Source organism: Pseudochaenichthys georgianus, chromosome 20 (assembly GCF_902827115.2).
Source record: "Pseudochaenichthys georgianus chromosome 20, fPseGeo1.2, whole genome shotgun sequence".
Classification (NCBI taxonomy): Eukaryota; Metazoa; Chordata; class Actinopteri; order Perciformes; family Channichthyidae; genus Pseudochaenichthys; species Pseudochaenichthys georgianus.
In genome coordinates this window covers 3115503-3124869 of record NC_047522.1, presented here as the reverse complement: position 1 = coordinate 3124869, position 9367 = coordinate 3115503, and positions in this window count along the sequence as shown.

Below are 9367 nucleotides of genomic sequence, written 5' to 3'. Positions count from 1 at the left end.
CATTTTGAAAAAAATGCTTACTGTAGAATGAATTATCAGTGAGTCATTAGTTTATACAAATTGTTACAAGTACAAGATTATGCTGTGTGGTGCTAACATCTGAACAGTTTGAGAAAGAGAAAATGGTGAGATGACCTCTCGTCTAAGTGTTCTGGGTTGTGTTCAATTTTAAAAGGTGTAATGGATTTGTAGAGCAGCCTCAAAAGTATAGTTGAAACCTGAATTTATGAATAGTTGTGGTTCCTATAGTCAGCACTGCTCCAACTGCGAACACTAAGGTCATGTCTCGTCATATTTCTGTTTACAATTCTATGATTACACACATATTGCTTTTTCAAGGCTGATTCTACCATTTTTTTTAGAGTAAATCTCTCAAAATGTTAATATTTTGGGAATTGACTAAAACAAATACAATTTATGTTCTCCATCACAATTACAGTTCATACCTCAGTGTAGAGAAGGCTTTGAAATAACATTTAGACTGTGGGGAGACCAAATTGAAATAGGGCCTCGTGGTAGTTCAGGCGGGCACAAAAGTAATTTTATAGCCATGTTCCATACACCATTATGTGTATCCACGACCTATCTCTCACAATAGGGGGTCCATATAAACATCGGCGCTCATTCAGTCTGCATTCAACGAGGCTGAGCACCCTGCTGCCTTCGCTCCACAATGTAAACCTTCCCAGCCTCCTAATGTATTAGCACTTAGTTGTACCTGAATTTAATGTGTTTCTTTAACATGTGTTGATGTATATCACACATTGTGTACCTCAGGGTCTGCCGGGGGGGGTTTGTGAGCTCAGGGACAGTCTTTGTCAAGCTTGCTGAGGCTCAGGAGGTAGATGGTAGAGGAAGCTGGTTCAATCCCAGTGTCCTTGGGCAGGATATTTAACGATGGCATCTCCAACGGTGTGTGTATGTTAGTTCCCTGATCAGGTGGCCCCTTGTGTGGCAGCTTCTTCCTCTGTATGCGTGTGTGTGTGTGAATGCCGACTTGTATATTTGTAAACTGCGTTGTGGAGTCAAAAAGACTGGAAATGTGTTCATTTACAATCACAAGAGCAGAGCCATCACAAAACTAAAACATATATTGTTGCAGTAAATAGAAATGTATTCAAAACATCAAATGAATCAATGAAATGTGACTTTTTAAAGAGCCCAAACACATTCTTTGAGTGCAAGTCGAATGTGTCATGTGGTTAGGGTGATGTTGGGTAACATTGCACAGAGACTCAGTATTTCCAAAGTTTAGGTGACAAGAAAAGTATTCAGGATCATGAGTAATAAATCGGCACCTCGAAGTCCTTAGAAGTTTCCCGGCTTTCCATGTGTGGACATTATTCTATACCTTTCTATATGTATGTTTGCCTCCAACTTGATCATTCCCTGCAGTCGCCCTCCCTCCATCTCACTCGCACACAGCAAACAGAGGCGGCCACAGGTAAACAGCACACACTCTAGGCCAATCCTTCACATGGGGTAAGGCAATTACAAACTCTGCATGTCACCCCACCTTGCACATTACACACACAAACACACATCTATGCACACACTCAGAGACACACCCCTCAGTTTCGAACCACCCTGCACACTCACTATTTCATCTCCCTCTCCCCCCCTCTCTACATGTCATTCTCTGTCACTCGCCTTGTGCAAAATTGCACTGAGGCGAGCTGCCACAGTATTGAGGAATAGTGTCATATACTGGCAATTTCCTCCCTAGGTGTCAGGCATACTTTACCTTAATATGTCTGCAGCGACTCTTAATAAAACAGTCTTGTCTATATACATATCTCTACCGCAGCCCGGCCTGCACCACACTGCACACGGCACTCGATAGCATGCTGTTAAATATTTACCTCCGCTGAATGTCAATGTAGGAGGAGTATGTGGAGAGGAGACAGAGGAGAGAAATGGAAAAATGTGTCCCCGGTTGGTGTTTTAGCTGTCTGGATCTGTTCCAAGGCAGTCTGGGAGAAATTCCATATCAGCCAGCAGAATGTTTAAGGATATCATGACGCCATATCAATGTAGTCTGCTTGCTTGAGTGGAAAAAAACGATTGGGAGAATTGGAAATTGAAAAATAGTTGGGTATTTGTGACTCAGACCGGAAAGAGCAAAGTATTCAGATGCCTTGTGTTCATGATCTTCAAGCCTTGCACACTGTGTCAGACCTCAATGTTCTGACAAGCCTTTGAGTCAGAAATAACCAGCAGCAGGTATCTACACTACCTAAGACCGCTGTGGGTTGGGATTAAGCCACGCATTGCATGATTTCACTGCTAACCATGCTTCTTCTAGGAGACTTCTTGTTTTTGTTGTTACATCCGACACACACAGCTGTTTTGTGTTATGTTGTGTCTTTGCAGCTGCTAAGGATAGCAGGACTGTAGGGATGAGAAACAAATATAGACATTTGACCCTCCGTTCCATGGTTCTGGCAGACATGTTGGTTGTCACCGATATCATATTGGTCTTGGTTTATGACTTGTTTTAGCTTGGCTTTCTTCAACGTTGTCACATGGAGAGAACTGATAAAAATGCAATACAGCATGTGTACATTCAGGGAGATAACACGGAGAGTGCTGGGCATGTGTCATAGCTTTCAAAGCCACTGGTAAACTGAAATAATCCTGCTGTAGTTCCCCTGGATAATCGCTAATACCGTGAATTACTAACACATGGTACCCCCAACCCACTGTCTCACCCTATGAACTCTGTCTCACAGCAGTGTTGATTTGAGTGAAAGTCAGAGAAGTATCTCCTGGTTGTTAACTATGTGGCAGGTGATCCTGATAATGATCATGAGCTTGAAGGAAGGAAAGCCAACATCTTCTTTGAGTGCAGATTTTCCAGCTCTGACTTAGAGGCAGAAATATTCTCAGCAAGGGGAAACGGAGAAAAAGGAAGAAAAACGGCGGCTGGGTTTTTAATGACTTTCTGCACATTAGAATAATCTGTCATTTCAATTAGCGGGATTGTCATCTGTGAGATGTCTCCCGCTGCACCCACACACACGCGTACCACACATACCTATACCTTGAGGTTGTCATCGGTACCCCTCATGGGAGAGAAGCAGTGGTGTCAAAGCAACCCCCCCCCCCCCCCCACCACCACCACGATGACACACACACACCACCACCGCCACAACTACACACACACCCTCCCTAAAAAACAAAGCGAGGTTTCAAGGGAAATTGCTTGACAGCAGCTTAAAAGCCAGTCAGGAATAACTTATCAGGCGAGGGCTGCCATCGTGCCTCGCGGGGTCATTTCATTACGATTACCTTACCCTCCTTAACTCAAAGAGAGTGAAGAGAGAGAATGAGTAAGGGAGAGGAGGTGTGTGTGTGGGGGGGGGGGGGGGGGGTTCAGGTGGTAGTGGTGGCAGGGAGGGGTAAACTCTTCAAGAAAGATAGATAGAAAAGAAGCCAAAGTTTCAGAAAGTGCTTAACTTTTACTTTTCTTCTTTCTCACTCTCTGGTTTTTAAACTTGTCTCAATAATGAGCTTACATCTTTTTATTTTTACTTCTCCCCGCTATATACAGTATGTCATTCACTGCTTCCTCTCCTGCATGTATTATGGAACGCTTCAAGCTGTAGAAATTAAATACAAAAACATTTCTTCCCTTATAGTGTCTCAGGATTATAAGGTCACCATTTATATACAGGGGAACATATTTGACCCTAGACCTTATTTCCCTGAAGGGCATTTCCTGCATTCAGTACAGTGAGTGCAGCAACCAGAGAAGAAGAACTTGCCCCTATGTCCAGCGCTGTAACTTCATTACACTTTTTGTTTATTGAGGATAACGTGACCCACTTTCAAGCTGTTATTACTTCTATCTAATTATGTTTTCTAGGCTAAGGAAGCATGTATTTCTTTTTCTCCCCTTTCTTCTTCTGTACCTCAAGGCAATTAAGTGGCTTCCAGAAAAGAAGGCAGTATGGCATGTAGGGATGATGTTATGATTGCTAATTATGCTCTGATGCAGCCCTGAGAAATGCTCTGCGCTCTGGCTTTTGTCCGGCCGGCTTTGCCAGGCCCAGATAATATTTATGAAATGTAGACATTCTTGGGGCTAAGGCAGAGTCTTTATAATGGGAGACAGATGGGGTCTGCTTCGGATTAAGAACATTGACTCCACTATCTGTGGGAACACCTTCTCTGTGTGTGTGTGTGTGTGTGTGTGTGTGTGTGTGTGTGTGTGTGTGTGTGTGTGTGTGTGTGTGTGTGTGTGTGTGTGTGTGTGTGTGTGTGTGTGTGTGTGTGCGTGTGCGTGTTTGCGTGAGCCCCGTTTGCATCCGTGCGTATGTGCACCTAAGTGTTCGCTCATGTGTGTGTGAACGCAATTGTCTTTGACAGCCGCAGTGTAGTTATTTTTTAATGCATTTCTGAGTTATGATAACCATCTCGCAGTCTGCCTCTTCCAATGGCTTATATATCTGACAGTGGAAATGGGAATAATTGTACAAAAACGCTTCTCAATAACAACAAAAAAAGCCCTTACAATTACATAGCTGGAGTTCATTTGGGCCAGAACTTTGTTATTGCCAACAACCAGAGCTATGTTTCCGTCTGAGTGTTTCTCCATCCTGATTCATCAGAACCAATGAACCTCCAGTGCCTCGTTTAGATGAGGAGATATGCAATACGCAGGCAAATTGCAGTTAATATTCCCCTGACAGTGTACACTATAGCGTGTTGTTTACACTGCTAACATGCCATCCTAATCACACTCTAATGATAGCATGATAATTCCACAGGCACAAATGATCTTCAGGCCGTTTCAGCAGGCACAATGTGGCTCTGTCTGTCTATTGTTTGCAGTTATGGAGATACAATTATGTCAATGTGATTCCAGGAAAGGGTGAGAGCGAGTAACGGCGTCGCGTTATGCTCGGTGCCGTGGTGGAAGTGTATTATGTGTGTTATATTCCAGAGTAACCATAAAATCAGATGATGGCTCTGGATTTATAAAGGTGTTTTCTCCTGGCGCTGATGTTAATGACACCGGGATATCAGCCGCACGACTGCCTATCACCCTCTGCCTTTCTTTATCTCTCCGCCATCTCTTTCCTTCCCTTTTTTCCCACTGTGCTTGCAGCTTTCTCACCTCTCTCTTCCTCTTCTTCCCTCTCTCCTTCCCGGACACCTCCCTCCCTCTGGAGCAGGGCTTGACAGGATAAGAAACATGTTTCAATAAGGCAGTCCAGGAAAGGAAGGATTGATAGTGAGACAAAGGAAGGCTTTACTGCAGTGTGTGCACGCACTGTATATGTGTTTCTGAGTATTTTTTTACATGCATGCGCTCCTGTCTGAGCTGTACGTCAGGTCTTTTAGCTGGAAGAGACAGAAAATGGAGTAAAACTTGGATGATTGCATTAGCATTGAACGAGGCTCAGATTCAACCAGCGAAACACTGCTTCCATGAAATACGCTGGCTGGAATTCATAAAGACACTAACACTCCAGACCTGAGCGAAGGAAATCAATATTTAAAAAAATATTTTCTCCTGTTTGAAGTACTTTAAAAGTGTTGGACTTCACTCTACCCACACTCTGAACTCCTCAGAACTCCTCAGTAAATGTAACTAAAACACCTCTATGAAAATGCTGCAGAAGTGTCTCCTACTTCTCTAGTGCAAAGAGCTCTAATGTGCAATTTTATGACACAAATCTCCAGTTTCAAAGACAAGAGAAACAAGGTTGAATTTTACCCCATATTAATACTCATCTTCACCAATTCAGAAGATGTAAATTAAGTGAATCTATTGAGGCCATATTAGTCCCATTTGGGTAAGTGTCATTGAAAAGATAGTGAACAGAGCTAAGTCGAATGACACTTTCCAGCTCAATGAATTAGGCACAGTTAAGGATTAGCCCACAATGGAGGTCAATTGATTAACAGTGTTAAATACAGTATTAACTGTTGAAGTTTGAATAACGGGAACACAGAGTGGAGGAGAAGAGAGGGCCTTCGCAGGAAACTCGGAGGCAATCTCCTTTGTTTTTTCGCTTCTATCACAGGTCAGGTTTGCATAATCGTGTTTTACCAACTAGCATGCTTCCTCCCCTGTTGAGATTCTGTTTCTCAAGTGTCAAATACTTGGATCTTCCTACTTTCATCCTTCCCTTCTCCTTCTTGCCTTTTATTTATTTCCCCCCTCCGCCATATCTGTCCTGTCACATCCCATCTTTTGTCGTGCCTGGTTTCAGCCCCAACAATGGGGCTGAAAATTACATTTTAGCTGGAACGTTTCATGTTGCAAAGCACCAGCTGGTGTAATCTTTTTTTTGCAAAGGTGGAAAACATCAGGCTGCACTTCATGTATGTAAATCAGAAGAGTGATGCACACCTTCTGAGGCCGGCTAGACGATGTGTTTAGACTGCTTAGAGAGACTGATACAATGTAAGCTCTCGGGTGTGTGAGTGTGTGTTTTTGACTTTGCCTGGGTGTGTTTTTGTAGGCCTGTGTTTATATCCTTTAGTGACAGCCTCAACATAATCTGCGCTTGCTCTACAGGCATGGTGGGATGATACTTCAAAGTAAGTACCTGCTAACAGACATTAGTCCATGTAAACAGGGCATACTCTACCAAAGCTGGGTGGGGTAGTAGGATGTGTGTATGTGGGTATGCATATGTCTTGTGTGTAGCGGCACAGGCATATAATTACACACTTGTTGTGGTTTAGTTTTATGTCCATGTGTGCAGTTATAATAGTATGTCATGCTGTGCTGGACAATTCGGCTTGAGCGTGTGTTTGATTGTATGTAGGGGGGTGTGTGTGTGTGTGTGGTCTGTTTGCATGTCATATTAACTCTGTGGTGGCAGGTGACAGAGTCAAATGTAATGAGGCTGTCTCCCTTATGGTTTAAACATGAGCATGGGAAGATGGAGACAGAAGAGAGTATCACTTTAGCTTCTTGAGGCGGAGAAATAAAAAGGTAGGAGCCTTCAGCTGCATAACGTTTGCAAGGAAAACCCTGTGGTAAGAAAGAAGCCTTTTACATCTGTGCATGGATTCATTTGACAGACTTTTATATCGCCTGTGTTGGGGTTGCGTTAAAAACATCATTAAAAAAACTGCATTTATTGCAAGGGAAGGGTGGCAGGCTTGTTGTGTGTGGCTTTTTCTCAATGTCTGTGAACACTCTTTGGCCAGAAGGACTATACGTGATCGTGACTCTTTCGTTCACTTCTTTAAAACTCTTTTCCAAAGTCAAGTAAAACATGAAACACAATCCTGAAACAAGAGAAGTATCAAGTGAAACCGGATCGCAGGACAAATTAGATCTAAAGGCAATGACTGAATATGATTCACCGACTTAGATTATCTTTTAAGACAGATAACCTCGGAGTCCGACACCTTTGCCCTTTACTTCCCGGTGCTGCTGACAGAATATATATCAAATGCACTTATCAAACACCATTATCACACCTTGGGATGCACTGAGGGTCACCCAACCTGCCCAAACAGCCCGTTCCTCCCTCACCTCATCATCACCACACCATATGTTTCTTTTGGCCCTGATAGAAAATGAGATGGCTGATAAGAAGAAGAAGAAGGTGTTAAAAAAAAAAGCCACCATGTAGACAATGATTTGCCTTTGTGTGTGCCTTCCATCCGACATACTTTTGCACTTTGAATCCCTCCTCCGTTCTTTATGTCGCTTCCCTCCATGTCCGGGCTCGTCCCTTATCACTTCATGTTCGACACAGGCTGAGGGACTTCTTTCCCTCTTCCTCGCTGTCTTCCTCCTCCATCCTCCTCCTCCTGCTGCCAAGACAATAGGCCCGGCAGGATAACTCCGTGCTCACAAATTAATTATCTGCCCTTTTAATTCTGGGCCATGCTGATTAGCTCTGTATGTAAACGGAGTCCATATTAACATAATATTTGGCTATCTCCTCTAAGCGGAGGTCCTTGACCTTTCAGCCTCCCAAGTCTCTCTCTCTGCCTCTCTCTCTGTCATCTTTTCCTCTCAGGAGGTACCTGACAGTCCCAGCCTATGAATGTGATTTGAAGGGGTAAATTAGATTTCCCTTCTTTCTCTCTTTCCTCTCCATCCCTCCCTCCGTTCCTCTGTATGTGTATGAAACTAACGACAGTTCATTTCGAGGCCTGGGTATAATTATGTGTGCTTCTCTATCATTGACGACTGCTACCGATGGCGAGGCTGATATGCTGTGTTAATATAAACGTTTAGCCGGGTTATTATGAGCCCTGAGAGTCGTAAAGGACAGCCAACCTGCGCGCTGATTGGTCTCCCATCAGGACGTCCGCCCCCACCGTCGGCTGCTATTCTTCCATTATCGCTGTCCCCCGTCTCTCTGTTCCTCTATTTATCGCTATCTTGTGTCTTTTTTTCTATCTTTGTCTATGCCCAATGTAATGTAATGTTTCCAGGCAGAATTAGAGAGCGGAGAGTGCTTTCAAATCAACCTTTCCTGAATGGTCGGCTCTCCTAAGATGGCTGCTTGTAAGACGTGTGATAATGTCATTTGGGGGAAATGACATTAGAGTGGTGCCATCTTCATCATCACTGGATTCATCACGAGGATGAGCACTGCAGCACAGTTGAAAGAAAACCCAGCATAGATTCCTATAACTACTAGACAGTCACTCAATGTCATTTATTATGGTAAATGTAAGGCTGTATTTTTGGTATTAAATCTGGGGATTGCTTTCATAATCAATGAATTGACAAATGGTCAGGAAAAAGGGAACATGGCCTCTCACTGTGTTCCAGCAGTAGTTTTCTAAAGGTATAGAGTTAGCAGTATGCTAGCTAACATATTCCTGCCTCCGTTGTAATCTGATAAACATCAAATTCATTAAAAAGGGACTAATAAATGTAAACGTTTTTGACAGATCTCTCAAAAGGATATCATTTAATTTTGTCCCTGTCCATTCTTCTTCCAGAGCTGCGTGAATATCAGACGGGAAGAGTCAACATTATTTACAGTCCACAGAAAGCATCAAATAGCTCATTGGCATAAATTATGTTTGCCTATTCTTATTCTTTGCCTGTATTAGACGGACAGAAAGGCGACAGCATGCCACAAAGCGCAACAGGTCGGATTCGAACCATGGTGCAGTAAGCACTCAGATATAGGTGCGTACTTGAACACATCACACACTCCACAAGCTCATGGTTTTATATATACAGTTTGGCCTTGAGAGAAGAAACTAGTGTCATTAAATCAGTAAATAACTCTGGTACTATTTTTGAATACAATGTTATTCTTTATTTTACGTATTCCCTTGTTGAGTTGATGGCTCACTCTTGACATTGTAAACAACCTTTAACACATTTGTCTCCACTTAAGGTCCACTTTACAAGCTTGCCTTAAAT